Source organism: Salvelinus namaycush, chromosome 32 (assembly GCF_016432855.1).
Source record: "Salvelinus namaycush isolate Seneca chromosome 32, SaNama_1.0, whole genome shotgun sequence".
In the NCBI taxonomy this organism is placed as follows: Eukaryota; Metazoa; Chordata; class Actinopteri; order Salmoniformes; family Salmonidae; genus Salvelinus; species Salvelinus namaycush.
This window is the reverse complement of record NC_052338.1, coordinates 19,550,101-19,566,631: the sequence shown is the minus strand read 5'-3', so window position 1 is coordinate 19,566,631 and position 16,531 is coordinate 19,550,101.

The window sequence follows — 16,531 nt, the reverse complement described above, 5'->3', positions numbered from 1 at the left end:
TAGTTATCTAGTTATCAGAATTACATGGAATTCTTGTGCAATTTAAATGTTTAAATATGAAACTATTTGTGAAAAGATTAAATGTAATTTTAGCTTCCAAATGAGAGAATTGGGTTTTCATAAAGTTAGAGCTCTGCTCAATCAGTGGCCCGCCCCTGTGAAGAGACATGGGTTATACACTATGAAACACACCCTTCTCTCCCTCCACTATATAAGCCCTTGACGAAAATGTAACCTTCTGTTCCGGGTACGCGAGGCCGTGCGGTCTCCACGTTAAAAGGACAAGAGCACCTACAGAACTAAACCAACCTTAGCATCGAATTTTAATGTGAAGATGACGACCTCCATGCCGGATGGATGAATTTTGACTATACCAGCCAGAATATAGCATGAGCATATAGCATGGCAACTTGGTATGAACTTTGAACTCTTATTCACTCCAGAAGTGATACCTCCTAGCCGTTGAGATAGCAGCGGCCGCTGTAAACGTGTGATAGGAGAGGACAGACAGAGTATCCCATCTACCACAAAACGACGACACTACAACGTATCCCGTTCACCACCAGAGACACTCTTCAAAGGACTCTGTTGGGCAACATGGCCTTCCATCTACCACCAACCTATTGAAGCGCAGCTCAGAGTAAATATTTATTCCATTTTCCTTTTCCAAATGGGCGGTAATTTACAATGCATAAGATTCTGTATTTACGATAGAGTAGCTGCCTACGGCCCAATAGAGACATAGCTTCTCCATTTGTTCCTCAAGTCTTCCCGCTCTTTCACTCAAACACAACCCCCTTTCTTTGTGCACAGCAAAGGAATACACTTTTTGGGTTAAATGCAAAGCCTTACAGTGCATTCAGACCCATTGACCTTTTCCATATTGTTATGTTACAGCCTTATTGTAAAATGGATTAAAATGCTTTTACCCCCTCATCAACCTACACACAATACCCCATAATGATAAAGCGAAAACAGGTTTGGCCGTTTCTCCAATTCATCTTTGCAGATCCTCTCAAGTTCTGTCAGGTTGGATTGGGAGCTTTGCTGTACAGCTATTTTCGGGTCTCTCCAGAGATCGGGTTCAAGGTTATTCAGAGACCTGTCACTCCTTTGTTGTCTTGGCTGTGTGCTTAGGGTCGTTATCCTGTTGGAAGGTGAACCTTTGCTCCAGTCTGAAGTCCTAAGCGCTCTAGAGCAGGTTTTCATCAATGATCTCTCTGTACTTTGTTCCCTTCATCTTTCCCTCAATCCGGACTAGTCTCCCAGCCGCTGCCCCTGAAAAACATCCCCACAGCATGATGCTGCCACCATCATGCTTCACCATAGGGATGGTGCCAGGTTTCCTCCAGACATGAAGCCTGGCATTTAGACCAGAGAGTCTTGTTTCTCATCGTCTGAGAGTCCTTTAGGTGACTTTTGGCAAACTCTAAGCGGGCTGTCATGTGCCTTTTACGGAGGAGTAGCTTCTGTCTGGCCACTCTACCATAAAGGCCTGATTGGTAGAGTGCTGCAGAGATGGTTGTCCTTCTGGTTCTCCCATCTCCACAGAGGAACTCTGGAGCTCTATCAGAGTGACCATCGGGTTCTTCGTTACCTCCCTGACCAAGGCCCTTCTCCCTCGGTTGCTCAGTTTGGCCGGGTGGCCAGCTCTAGGTAGAGTCTTGGTGGTTCCAAACTTCTGATGGTGGCCACTGTGTTCTTGGGGACCTTCAATGCTGCAGATATTTGTTGGTACACTTCCCAGACCTGTGCCTCGCTCTATGGACAATTCTTTCGACCTCATGACTTGGTTTTTGCTCTGACATGCACTGTCAACTTTGGGACCTTATATAGACAGCTGTGTGCCTTTCCAAATCATGTCCAATCAATTGAATTTACCACAGGTGGACTCCAATCAAGCTTTCGAAACATCTCAGGGATGATCAATGGAAACAGGATGCACTTGAGCTCAATTTTGAGTCTCATAACAAAGGGTCTGAATACAACATATGTAAATAAGGTGTTTCTGTTTTTATTTGTATTACATTTGCTAAAATTTCTTAACCTGTTTTTGCTTTGTCATTAAAGGGTATTGTGTGTAGATTGATGAGGACATTGTTTTATTTAATCCATTTTAGAATAAGGCTCTAACGTAACAAAATGTGACAAAAGTCAAGGGGCCTGAATACTTTCATAATGCACTGTATTTTTGGGGCAAATCCAACACAACACATCACTGAGTAACTGCCTCCTTAATTTCAAACATGGTGGCTGCATTATGGTATGGGTATGCTTGACATGGGAAAATACTGGGGAGTTTTTCAGTATAAAAAGAAACGGGAAACAGACAAAATCCTACAGGAAAACCTGCTTCAGTCAAATCAGATTTTATTTGTCACATGTGCCAAATACAACAGGTGTAGCCCTTAACCAACAATGCAGAGTAAAAAAAAAAGTTTGAAAATATTTGCTAAAAAAATAAAGTAACATTATAAGTTAGTTTAGGTAATTGAGGTAATATGTGCCTGTAGGTAGGGGTAAAGTGACTATGCATTAATAATAAACATTAAGTAACAGCAGCATAAACAAAGGGGTCAATGCAAATAGATACCAGCATACTGATGAGCATTATATATAATTTGCAATATAAATATATGCAAAAGGTGCATGAAGAGTGCAATAGATAAACATTTTGGTTACTCAACATCATCAGTGTCATAGGGAACACCTATCTTATATTAAAGAGGATAAACACAGTTGATCACAATTAGAACGCAGCTTCTTTTTGGGGTGTTCTACTGTAGCTCTTTCACACTGCTTCTCTGGCATCTGTTGAGAATACATTTGCCAATATGAGGAATGAATCCATAAGAATGACAAAATAATGTCTAAGTAGAGCTTGTCACATTGAATTCGCCCTGAATAAAACCTTTTCATTTTTGTTTATGCTTGATTGAAGCTAATAACACATTTATAAAATGATTTACAATTAAGGAGCAAAGTATAACAAAAATTAACCTTTTTTTTCTGCATGATCTGCATTGGATGATTTCAAGGTTTTTCAGAAATTCTTCTTCTGTTGACTTCAGGAAACACTTACGTGCATCCTCTTTTTTCTGAATCTCATCACTGTCACGTTCAACATCAGACCATTCTTCTGGTGTCTGAAAAAGTGGAGTTTAAATAGTTGTAACATTAGTGGCCTGCCCTTTGGGGTTTAGCCGCTAAACCTCTACTTTCAAATAATTGTCTGAAAACATCCCTCTTGAAACTTAATTATAAGGTAGACACATACATCGCTAATCAGTTTTGATCTTACCATGTCTGCAAAACACTGGCCACGGTAGAAGGTTTTGATTCCTGGGTAATTCAGCCCTGATTCAAACAGATTTTCCATACTCTTTGCAACCAGATGAAGACACTCTGTCTCGTAAGCATACACCTTCCAGTCCTCACCTACCAAAATCAACAGTTGCCCACTCTCTGCCTCACACTCATCAAAACCATCTATTACACCAATCACTACCATCTTCACTTCCTCTTTAAGGTAGAATTTGCTCAACTCTTCTATTTCTTTCTTGTTTCCTTTGTAAACAGTGTCGTCTTGGTGCCCGATCTTCAACGTGTACTTTTTGTCAAGTGAAATCCTTTTATTACAATGTGCTGTCACTTTGTCTGAAACACATCTAAACAAATCTATTGAAAACACAAAAATGCAACATTAGTACACAATGTAATATGTCATATGCGTGTTATTTCACTTATCTTCAACAAGAGCAAGATCATTACAATTTCTCAGAAGCCTGAACAACATACCTAATAGCCATCACCCTCCACAAATTCCAACCAAAAGCAGCTCATAGATTATGTTAACACAAGGTATGTGGACACCTGCTCGTCGAACATCTCATTCCAAAATCATGGGCATTAATATGGAGTTGGTCCCCCCTTTGCTGCTTTGCTGCTCAGCCTCCACTCTTCTGGGAAGGCTTTCCACTAGAAGGTGGAACATTGCTGAGGGGACTTCCATTCAGCCACAAGAGCATTAGTGAGGTTCGGTACTGATGCTGGGTGATTAGGCCTTGCTCACAGTCGGAGTTCCAATTCATCCCAAAGGTGTTCGATGTGGTTGAGGTTAGGGCTCTGTGTAGGCCAGTCAAGTTCTTCTCCATCACTGGAACTAAGGGGCCTAGCCCAAACCATGAAAAACAGCCCCAGACCATTATTCCTCCTTCACCAAACTTTACATTTGGCATTATGGATTCGGGCAGGTAGCATTCTCCTGGCATCCGCCAAACCTTGATTTGTCTGTCAGACTGCCAGATGGTGAAGCGTGATTCATCAGTCCAGAGAACGCGTTTCCACTGCTCCAAAGTCCAATGGCGGCGAGCTTTACACAGCTCTAGCCGATGTTTGGCATTGCGCATGGTGTTCTTAGGCTTGCGTGCGGCTGCTCGGCCATGGAAACCCATTTCATGAAGCTCTCAAAGAACAGTCTTATGCTGACGTTGCTTCCAGAGGCAGTTTGGAACTCGGTAGTGAGTGTTGCAACCAAGGACTAGCGATTGGAAAATGCTACAGCACTCGGAGGTCACGTTCTGTGAGCTTGTGTGGCCTACCACACAGTGGCTGAGCCGTTGTTGCTCCTAGATGTTTCCACTTCACAATAACAGCACTTACAGTTGACCGGGGCAGCTTTAGCAGAGCAGAAATTTGACAAACAGACTTGTTGTCATATGACGGTGCCACATTGAAATTCACTGAGCTCTTCAGTACGGGCCATTCTACTGCCAATGTTTGTCTATGGAGATTGCATGACTGCATGCTCGGTTTCATACACCTGTCAGCAAAAGGTATGGCTGAAATAGCTGAATCCACTAATTTGAAGGGGTGTCCACATACTTAGTGTAGCTGTGGTGAATTATGTAACCTTGCTGCCTTATCAGTCTTTGATTTTGTATCTTGGATTTTGCACAACAACTTGCATATTTGCACTTCTTATCATATTGCACTTATTCTAGGCTATATGTACTGTATATACTGTGCCTTAGAAAGTATTCACACCAATTGACTTATTCATTTTTGTTTTGTTTTTATGTTTATCATAAGTTCCAAAGAGTAAAAATGTCCCTCAGTCGAGTAGTGAATTTCAAGCACAGATTCAACCACAAAGAACAGGGAGGTTTTCGATTTTAAGAAAGGCATTGATGTTTATGGTTAGGTACACATTGGAGCAACGATACGCACCGCATCGGTTATATGCAACGCAGGACACGCTAGATAAACTAGTAATATCATCAACCATGTGTAGTTAACTAGTGATTATGACAGTGGCGTGCCGTGGGCCTGGGGCCTGGGCCTTCAGTGAGGTACTACACAGTCCCACCCGAATTAATCCACCTCTTATTACCATCATTATGATGCCATGGCTCTAGACACTATACATTTAGACAGAAACGCAGTATAACCAGGCGTTGCGTCACCTTGAAATTTACAAATTGAAGTTTTGGGTAAACAGTGTTTACCCAAAAACATGACACAATCAATGAGTCTTTTCAATATTTCCCTTCACCTCTTCATTGTGCAGCTCCGTTGCCCTGCACGCTTGTTCTTTGAGCTGTAGATCCACTCCGGTGTCCCCAAAAGTTTTCAAAAGCACCATTGCTTGTTAGTGCCCAGCCGTACTTTGGTGTCTCGTTGCTGCCTTGGTTAGACAACTCAAGTTTGCAAAGCCAGTGTGGCTCCAAACACCAAATCGATCACTTGCAAATAATAGGCATTCCCAGCAGTACAGTTTGCAGTGCTTCTCGGAGCCAAGGAGCCTGTGAGCCATTGACAACACTCGTAGTTGAAACTTTGAAAGTGGCGAGCGAACGAAGCCCTTTCCCGCCTGTGACAGGCTTTGTGGCGTCGGGCGACCTCTCCTTACAATGTCTAACTTTTCTTGAAAAGTTCGTCTTGAGAATGGCGTTATAATTATATCCTCGACCAAATCGATATCTTCTCCTCCTTCCGCCATTGTGGGTTGAAAAAACAGCTTAGTAGTACGCAAATTAATTTGTTTATCAAATTCAGTTTCCTAGATCTCCATAGGACCTGCCTCTCAATATTGGTAATCCAATCAAAAGACGTGCACGCACTACGCCTGCTAGCTGGCTCCTGTGTAACACTGGAGCCAGCCAGCAGGCGTACAATAGCCAACTCTAAAGCTGATTGGTTGACACTAAATTTTCATTTCCATTCACTATAAGCTACAAGCGCCCGCACTGTTGATTCTGAAGGCCTGAGGGCAGATTTTAGACCCCTGGCAACACATGATGGCTGAATATGATTGGATAAAAGATCTAACACAAAGACCAGCCCTCCAAATCTCAACCTGGGGCTGGAAGCAGTGCAACCAAGAGGAAAGCTATGAAATGAAGAGTATAACTCTTACTCTGGGGAATAATTTAATACATATTTGTGGGAAAATATATTTAAAAAAAAATTATATTCTGATGATGTTTAGGCCAGCAGAGAAGGCCTTGCAGGCCCTGACGGCCCACCACTGGATTATGATTGATTGATTGTTTTTTTTAAAGATAAGTTTAATGCTAGCTAGCAACTTACCTTGGCTTACTGCATTCGCGTAACAGGCAGGCTCCTCGTGGAGTGGAATGTAATCAGGTGGTTAGAGCGTTGGACTAGTTAACTGTAAGGTTGCAAGATTGAATCCCCCGAGCTGACAAGGTAAAAATCTGTCGTTCTGCCCCTGAACGAGACAGTTAACCCACCGTTCCTAGGCCGTCATTGAAAATAAGAATGTGTTCTTAACTGACTTGCCTAGTTAAATAAAGATTAAATAAAAGGTGTAAAAAAAAACTAAAAAAAAATCGGCCAAATCGGTGTCCAAAAATACTGATTTCCGATTGTTATGAAAACTTGAAATCTTGAAATTGGCCATTCTGATTAATCGGTCAACCTCTAACCTGGATTGCACGATATTTGCCCATTGTTATTTTTAAAGGTCTTCAAGCTCTGTCAAGTTGGTTGTTGATCATTGCTAGACAGCAATTTTCAAGTCTTGCCCTAGATTTTCAAGCAGACTTAAGTGAAAACTGTAACTAGGCCACTCAAGAACATTCAATGTCGTATTGGTAAGCAACGCCAGTATAGATTCGACCTTGTGTTTTTGGTTATTGTCCTGCTGAAAGGTGACTTTGTCTACCATTGTCTGTTGGAAAGCAGACAGAACCAGGTATTTCTCTATGACTATTTTGCCTGTGCTTAGCTCTATTCCGGTTTTTTTTCTTAAAAAAAACTCCCTAGACCTTGCTGATGACAATCATACCTATAACATCATGAGTGGTACTCAGTAATGTGTTGTATTGGATTTGCGCCAAACATAATACTTTCTGTATAGGCTTCCTTTTCAATCTGTCATTTAAGTTAATATTGTGGAGTAACTTCAATGTTGTTGGTCAATCCTCAGTTTTCTCCTATCAAAGCCATTAAACTCTCTGATTTTTAAATCACCATTGGCCTCATCGTGAAATCCCTGAGAGGGTTCCTTCCTCTCCAGCAACTTAGTTAGGAAGGACGCCTGTATTTTTGTAGTGACTGGGTGTATTGATACACCATCCGAAGCCTAATTAATAACTTCACCTTGCTCAAAGGGATATTCAGTGTCTGCTTTTTTTTTTTTTTTTTTACACATATAGCAATTGGTGACCTTCTTTGCGAGGCATTCAATACACAGAAGTATATATTTTTAAACCTGCATATTTAGCTAAAAGAAATCCAGGTTAGCAGGCAATATTAACCAGGTGAAATTGTGTCACTTCTCTTGCGTTCATTGCACGTAACAGTTTGGGCCGCCTAATTTGCCAGAATTTTACGTAATTATGACATAACATTGAAGGATGTGCAATGTAACAGGAATATTTAGACTTAGGGATGCCTCCCGTTAGATAAAATACGGAACGGTTCCGCATTTCACTGAAAGAATAAACGTTTTGTTTTCGAGATGATAGTTTCCGGATTCGACCATATTAATGACCTAAGGCTCGTATTTCTGTGTGTTATGTTATAATTAAGTCTATGATTTGATAGAGCAGTCTGACTGTGCGATGGTAGGCACCAGCAGGCTCATAAGCATTCATTCAAACAGCACTTTTGTGCGTTTTGCCAGCAGCTCTGCTGTTTATGACTTCAAGCCTATCAACTCCTGAGATTAGGCTGGTGTAACCGATGTGAAATGGCTAGCTAGTTAGCGGGGTGCGCACTAGTAGCGTTTCAAACGTCACTCGCTCTGAGACTTGGAGTGGTTGTTCCCCTTGCTCTGCAAGGGCCGCGGCTTTTGTGGAGCGATGGGTAACGCTGCTTCGAGGGTGGCTGTTGTCGTTGTGTTCCTTCCTTCGAGCCCAGGTAGGAGCGAGGAGAGGGACGGAAGCTATAGTGTTACACTGGCAATACTAAAGTGCCTATAAGAACATCCAATAGTCAAAGGTTAATGAAATACAAATGGTATAGAGAGAAATAGTCCTATAATAATAATTCCTATAATAACTACAACCTAAAACTTCTTACCTGGGAATATTGAAGACTCATGTTAAAAGGAACCACCAGCTTTCATATCTTCTCATGTTCTGAGCAAGGAACTTAAACGTTAGCTTTCTTACATAGCACATATTGCACTTGTACTTTCTTCTCCAACACTTTGTTTTTGCATTATTTAAACCAAATTGAACATGTTTCATTATTTATTTGAGGCTAAATTGATTTTATTGATGTATTATATTAAGTTAAAATAAGTGTTCATTCAGTATTGTTGTAATTGTCATGATCACAAATACATAAAAAACAAACAAAAAACACAACATCCGATTAATCGGTATCTGCTGTTTTGGTCCTCCAATAATCGGTATCGGCGTTGAAAAATCATAATCGGTCGACCTCTAATCCAGGTGTACAAAGCTCTTACAGAGTATTTTGTGTAGATCGTTGACAAAAAATGACAATGAAATCCATTTGAATCCCACTTTGTAACACAACAAACTGTGGAAAAAGTCAAGGGGTGTGAATACTTTCTGAAGGCGCTGTATGTTGTATCATATGGTTTTATGTTGTGTGTTTTTATAAAACAAATTTAGGCTTCACTCAAATTGCCCATCGGGGACAGTAAAGATGTTCTGGTTAGGTCAAGAAGAAATTTCCGGAGAAACTACAAAGTGTGAAAACTATCGATCATTGGATAATGTTGGAACAATCTTTCTCTGAAGTATGAACAACAAACATCTTATGTGTAACTCATCACCTTCCACAATTACAAAGATCATTAGACTAAGATGGCTTCAGGTATGAATAGGCAGTAGTACCTTCAGTCTGACATTGTAGGAAAGCATTCATAATAATCCCCGTGGTGCTGTTTGAGAGGAATAACCAAACAATTAGACAATATGGAACAATAGCATTTTGGTTTAGAATACATCTTCTGTCATACAGTACCAGGCCAGCCATAAAAACATTTCATTGTAATGAAACTTAAAGCTACAGTCTGGCATTCTATAAAATAAAAATAATAAAAAGAAAAAGAAGATCAACGACCAAACACTTATTAGACAAGCAACTGATGGATGGGGTTTGATTATCTATTTAAAAAAAATATTGCCTAGTCAGGACATTATTACCATTCCAGCTGGCTGATAGGCATTATTAGGTAGGTAATGTTAAGCGCAGCACAGAGAATTTTCGACCAACCTTTACTAGGGGATACTTCCTCAATTCACAACATGGAAGGCAACACGTTTTCTAAAATTCCATGTGTAGTTGCATGAGGTTTGTTTGAATTTAGAAAAAAATTATACTTCTTCCAAATGCTGACCTCTGACGTCGCCTACTAAGAAAATGGAAAAGTGACTTTTAAACTTGTTGCATGCTATTTTATGTCAATCAAGGTTAGGTTTAGGGTTAGAAAAATGGTGACCATTACAGCTATAGGTGCATTGTGTTACAAATCAAGGTTAGGATTTAGGGTTATGGCTAAAATAGGTTATACCTAGGGTTAAGGCAAAAAAAAGTATGGGTTTATAGCTCTTGCTTCTTCTTGTGGCCTTTTGTGGGTACTACATAACTCATTCGTGACACTTGTTAGGTTCATAATCTGAGGTAGCAACTGCGTCAGATCTACAGATCAAGGAGCTAGACCTTTACATTTGGTTTGCAACTCAGTGAACATACGCAGCATTCGCACAATTTGATGCGAAAAAAACGATTTCGACGCATATCAAATTACCCAGCAGCCATTTAGAAACAACAATTCGTAAAAGTTATTTCTTTATTTTTTTTTAAATGGCTGTTTAAATCGGCCACATCTTGACAAAGAGGAGAGGGACATGCATTTTGTTCAGGTTTACACCTTTTCTGAAAAAAAATATGGTTAACCATGACCATAAAAGGTTTAACGGCTATAGCGATCGTTTACATTCAGGTTAACAACAACCCATGCGAACAGTTATATTGTGCATAAAGTAGCCGTAACATGTTACGAATAAATTACATGAGGTAATCCTCCTGGTTCCAGAGAGCAGGTCTCAGTGCCAACAATAGCGAAGCCGGCATTGCTTGATGTATACGGTGCCACGGTGCTCAATAGAGCTAATAGGAGCTGACAGTGTGAAAAATGCGCTGAATTAAATCCTGTTTTTCCGCGATCACTTCAAAATGACGGCAAGCAGCTAATATTATGAAACTGGGCTCCACGGCGGATGCATTTAACTAGTTTTTATCAGAAAAAAGTGTTGTTAAAAATGTAATGTGTCCAGCCTAGACTACTGTAGTTGGCATTAAACAAAGGCTAAACAAACATACCAATTTGACTTGAAGGAACAGAGGGGTGTAGTACAAAGCAGGATCAATTAGTTACCTAGCTAACTTTGATAAACAACCAGAAATAACTACTGATTTTATGGTTCATGTGTTTTTGGTTGTTGATTCAATTGTATCATTCCCATTTCAAGGTTATCTTTAACTAGTAGGCTAGTTTTTTTATTTTTTATTTTTTTTACTTGCTATATTGTATTTACTTCGCCACCCATAGGCGGAAATCCCAGGGGGGACGGGGGGGACACGACCCCCCCATCCTGGGAAAAATATGATTTGTCCCCCCCAATATATCACTGTAAACATAACTATGTAATTTCAATAATATTAATAATACGCAATGAAAGCACTTGTGCTGATTATAGACACTTAATAGCGCGTTTTTAAGTTTCACAAGATTGCGACCCCCCCGCCCTTTGCCCCACAATGATTTGATCCACTGCCAGTTCTTTAGCTTGCAAGGTAATAGAGGGTTCGTATCTACTGTCCGAAAGGCACTCAGTGTACGTAACTGACGTGAGGTAATCCAGTCAATCGCGCCATAGCAATGTATATATTTTTTTAATGTTGCAGGGTTCACACACTAGCTGAATTTGCAGAGCTAGCGCGCAAACTAAAGCAAACATTAACTATCAAGCTAGCTAGTACCTATTCCATTTATGTGGCGTCGTCAAAGATGGAATATTTGCTATCGTGAGTTTATTCCAAGATTAGCATGCAGCTGTAGTGCTTCAAAGTCCCTGTGATAAAGTTAGCGATAAACTGAAGTCCAAACTGAACAGAACTACACTCTCTTATACCATTGTCTTAAATATATTAAATGGTCTCGTTGCAAAAGCAAAATTGTCGCTAGTGAATATTTTTTTTTTTCACCTTTAACCAGGTAGCAAAGATTATAGCAAAAACCACAGAAACGGAATTGGTGCTCGCTAGCTTTGCAAATTCAGCTATTGTTGGAAGCCTGCCAATATGAAACAAACTAGGTTAAAATTTCAAAACGTTGCAGCATGTGTTGTGTAAATGTGTGTGTGCAGTTAGACCGGTCAGCCAGCCAGCCAGGTAGAAAAATTTCAGAAAAAAGTAAAAAGACGGACATCAGAGTATTTTTCAGTACACCAAAACGCAAAGTAAGAACTCTAGTAGCCTAATATCTCAAGACTAGTTGATAAAATGTTCATAAGAAAGAAGTGAAATGCTAATGGAATGTTTCACAATGATGTCATTAGGCAGAGCAGGCAACAGATGGCACACAGACAGCAGAGCAGGGGACAGATAGGCAGGGACAGACTGGCAGAGACAGGGAGTCTCAGGTAAGTTTGTTGAGTCTTTGTTTGGCAACATTATGAAAGGTTCTCAATTTTTTTTACTTGTAAAATAGGGACATAATTGGAAAATGCCATGGATACGCTCTCAACTTAAACTGATGACTAAACTAAGATTTGTTTATGGCAATGGTATTGCTGTTGTGATTAATTGTGTAGTTTTGGGTACCGGTAGTTAGGAGTACGGCAAACACCTTATTTCTTTTCTAGGAGACAGACTGAGTCTGTGAGGGTGGTGAAAGGGAAAGAGCCAAGGAGAGAGACTTCAGAGGACAGTGTCACAGCCACGGCAGGACCAGGTGTCACCCTTGTTGCCAGCAGCACCAGTATAGGGGACAGTGGCACAGCATCGTTCAGTTACCTCAGTGATGACACAGAACCATATCAGCCACACCCACAATTTATAGAACCGCAAACTCTTGCAAACAGAGTGTTGACGTTTCAAGAGAGAGGAACACTGCACTGATAAGGAACACTGCTATAACTATTATTATTAGTAGTATTATAATGATTTAAACAAGTTGGGACAACCCTTCAGTTAACTACTGTACCTAACAATTATCCAGTAGTAGTGATTATGGTCCCTCAATATACATTTAACATATTACAACATAGTCTATGTGTTACAGCACTACTTTTGGTGTCCCCCTCAGGAATTGCTCCTGAGAAAATGTCATGTAATTGTCCCCTCCAAGGTTGATATCAGATTTTCGCCCCTGTCGCCACCATGGCCTTTTTATATTTTTATTTATTTATATATATATATTTTGTTTGCCTTCACCTCCCTTATCTCACCTCACTTGCTCACATTGTATATAGACTTATTTTTCACTGTATTATTGACTGTATGCTTGTTTTACTCCATGTGTAACTATGTGTTGTTGTATGTGTCGAACTGCTTTGCTTTATCTTGGCCAGGTCGCAATTGTAAATGAGAACGTGTTCTCAATTTGCCTACCTGGTTAAATAAAGGTGAAATAAAATAGTCAAGACTAGTGACATTTCAATAAATGTTCTCTATTTTTATCTACGTTGTCAAATGAGACATCGTTTTGTGACTCACCTGTTCATTCTGACAGAAAATAGTCTTCCTCTTGAATAGAACCATTGATCTGCGTCCTTCAACCAAAGGACCTTTATTTTATATCCTGCAATTCCTGCCTGCTGAATGTTTCCCTTCCTTGTTTACTGCTCCTCCTCATTTGCAAATGTGGAGACATGCAAAAACAGTGTTGCCAACTTAGCGAGTATTCAGACCCCTCTAGCAACACATTTTCAACGACTTTTTCTGGTGTTATTGGAGACTTTTAGAGACTCTGACGTGAAAGCACGTATCGTTCTTACTCTTCTCAATGAGCAGCGGGTGCTGCCGTGGGCCCCACCCCAAAGCATTCCCAGGCGGTCAAGTCCTCGCGCAGCAGTCCCTCCCAGCTGCAGTCAGAGCAGGAGATGTTCATCCCTCCACGTCCAGACTGCAAATGAATCGCGCATGCGGGAAGCCGCCGCTATCTGATCCCGCCCTGGTTTGCATTCAGGGCGGGATGTAAATGTAAATGTTCTGTCTAAAATAAATCACTGCACAAAAATAAATCACTGCATTTGACTCACAGCCTCAGTCACTTACTCACCTTGTCCATTGTGTGTGTGCCTCTCTGTGACATAAGCTAAACATCTCATCATGTCTCAGTCTAAACTGTACTCTCAAAAATACAGAAAGGAATGGGAATCAAACCCTGAATTCAAAGGCTGGTTGAAGCCGTTTAGTGGAGATGATACACGGGCATACTGCCTGTATTATAAGGCTGATTTCTACGCCAAACTTAGTGATGTAAAAAAACGCATAACTCAAAAACATACTCAAAAGGCAAAGCCTTATAACAGTTCCATCCATAACAAGCTGCCATTTATGGTTTAAAAAATTTACTCTGCAAAAAAGGCTGAGGCCACTATGGCATTAGCTATCGCTGAACACTGTTCCATGCTGGCATGTGATCACATTGGAGAAGTATGTAGAGCTGCTTTCTCAGACTCCACTGCTGCTACCCACTTCAAAATGCACAGGACAGAGTGCACAGAAATTATTAATGGTGTTCTAGCACCATACTTTCTGAAAAAGTTGGTCGCAGATGTGGGTGACCAGCGTTTCAGCCTCCTCCTCGATGAGTCCACGGATGTAAGTGTTTCTAAGTACCTGGGGGTTGTGATAAGGTACTTTAGTGACACCAAGCAGACAATTGTATCAACATTTATGGGGCTTGTTGAGTTGGATGGTGGAGATGCCAAATCTATAGCCCGTGCTGTTGTGGCTTTCCTCGAGAAGTGTTGTCTTAAATAAGAGAGACTCCTGGGGATAGGGACTGACAATGCCTCTGTTATGACGGGGATTAACAATGGGGTCCATAAAGTGCTGAAGGAGGAGTATGGCCTCAAATATCTGGCTCTTATTCACTGTGTGTGCCACTCTCTGCAGCTTGCTGTACGTCATGCTTCCAATGACACCATCCCCCGTAGTGTGGAGTACTTGGTACGAGAGACTTACAACTGGTTTTCAGTGTCTCCAAAGTGCAGGGAGGCCTACAAGCCATATATGAGGAGACCATCAACTGTGGGGAGAAACCTTTACAGATAACCAAGGTGTGTGCCACACGTTGGCTTTCCATTGAACCCGCGGTTTCAAGCATTTTGGACCAGTGGGAGGAGCTTAGGCTGCATTTCGCAGTCACCAAGTCCAGTGAACACTGCTACATGGCTGAGGTGTTATACTCCATGTACAGTGATCCTCAAAACATATTGTATCTGACTTTTTTGACGTCAGTGCTGGGTGAGGTACAGTTGGCCATCAAGGCTTTTGAGGGAGAGCAAGTAGATCCTCTTACGCTACTTGACAGCTTGGTTAGCCTGATCAAGTCTGTGAGCAGCAGGGTGCTGAATCCACTTTGCGCCTGAGGATGAAAACAATGTCTGAAAGCGGTGTGTAGTCTTCACCATCTCCCTCACTAATGAGTTGAGGGTGAGACTGCCGGACAACATTGAAGCATTGCAGTACATGTCAGTTTTCAATGTGGAGGAAACTCTAAAGCACAATAAGAGCCCCGGAGAAATAGAAAAAATAGCCAAGTTCCTTGGCTACTCCCCTGCAGATAGACAAGATTGTCCAGCAATGGCGTGCCATCCATCTTAGTAAATGGAATGAGACAAAAACACACTGGGCTTCTGGAGTGAGATTTGGAAGTTCAGGGATGCAGCTGATATCAACCCGTTTCAAGAACTTGCCATGGCTGCTGTGTCTGTGTTGTTCTTGCCACACTCGAATGCTGAAGTCGAGAGAGTATTCAGCCAGATGAGTGTGGTAAAAAGCAAACTTAGAAATCGGATGTCCCTGCAGACCCTTAACTCCATCCTGTACATTCGATATGGGCTGAAGCTGTCTGGTGAGGCTTGCTATGAGCACCAGCTGCCTGATAATGTTTTGCAGCTTTTTGGCACATCAGCTGCTTACTCATTTAAGTCAGCTCCCTCAGTTGCTGAACCTGCCATAGAGAGCCTTGACCAAAATGACGATGACCCACTCTTTCTGTGAGCCAGCACAGCCTGTGTGTGTGTGGAGGGGGGTCTGGGAGAATTTATTTTTTAACCTGAATTAGGGCCCGACTAGTTACCATAATTTTCTCACATTGCCATTGCCAGGTTTTTCTATTGTCTCTTTTTGGTCCATTTAGATTGTTAATGTAGATTGTATACAAAAAAAATAAAAAAATGTTATGGTTAAAAATGTTAACGTTTTACTGTGACTTGTTGTAGGCTCCTGAGTGGTCCATAAGGTTAAAAACCAAACCAAATTAAGAAAACAAAAAAACAAACAAACAAAAAAAAAACGAAGTAACTCCGCCAGAGTGTCTCTTTTGCCGGTCCCAAGCCCGGATAAAGGAGGGGGGTTGGAAATTGTGACATAAAAAAAACAAGAATCGACAGAAGAAAGTTAATTTGTAGTTCTAAACATATTTAGGGTGTTTTTTACTCACTTTTTGTCTCTCCCACGACGTTATTCCTCTCTCCTACAGCGTCCATCACAATTACATGCACATGGCCAATTATGCAAATTAGGTGATGATGTCATTTAGCAACATCTAGCAACTTTTAGGACAGCCAATAGTTACTTTCCTTACTGAGGAGTTGGCAACACTGGCAAAAACTTCCTCGCCAGGGCCGGTGTTGTGCCGAAAATCTCCCCCCTGCCAGAATTCTCCCCCCCCCTTCTCGTTCTTCATTGCTGCGACTTGCTTGCTAGTTGAGATGTTGCTCTTCACTCCGTTGTCAGTTTAGCCTACATATCACTGATCTTAGTAGCAGAAAGCATTTTTGTCTGC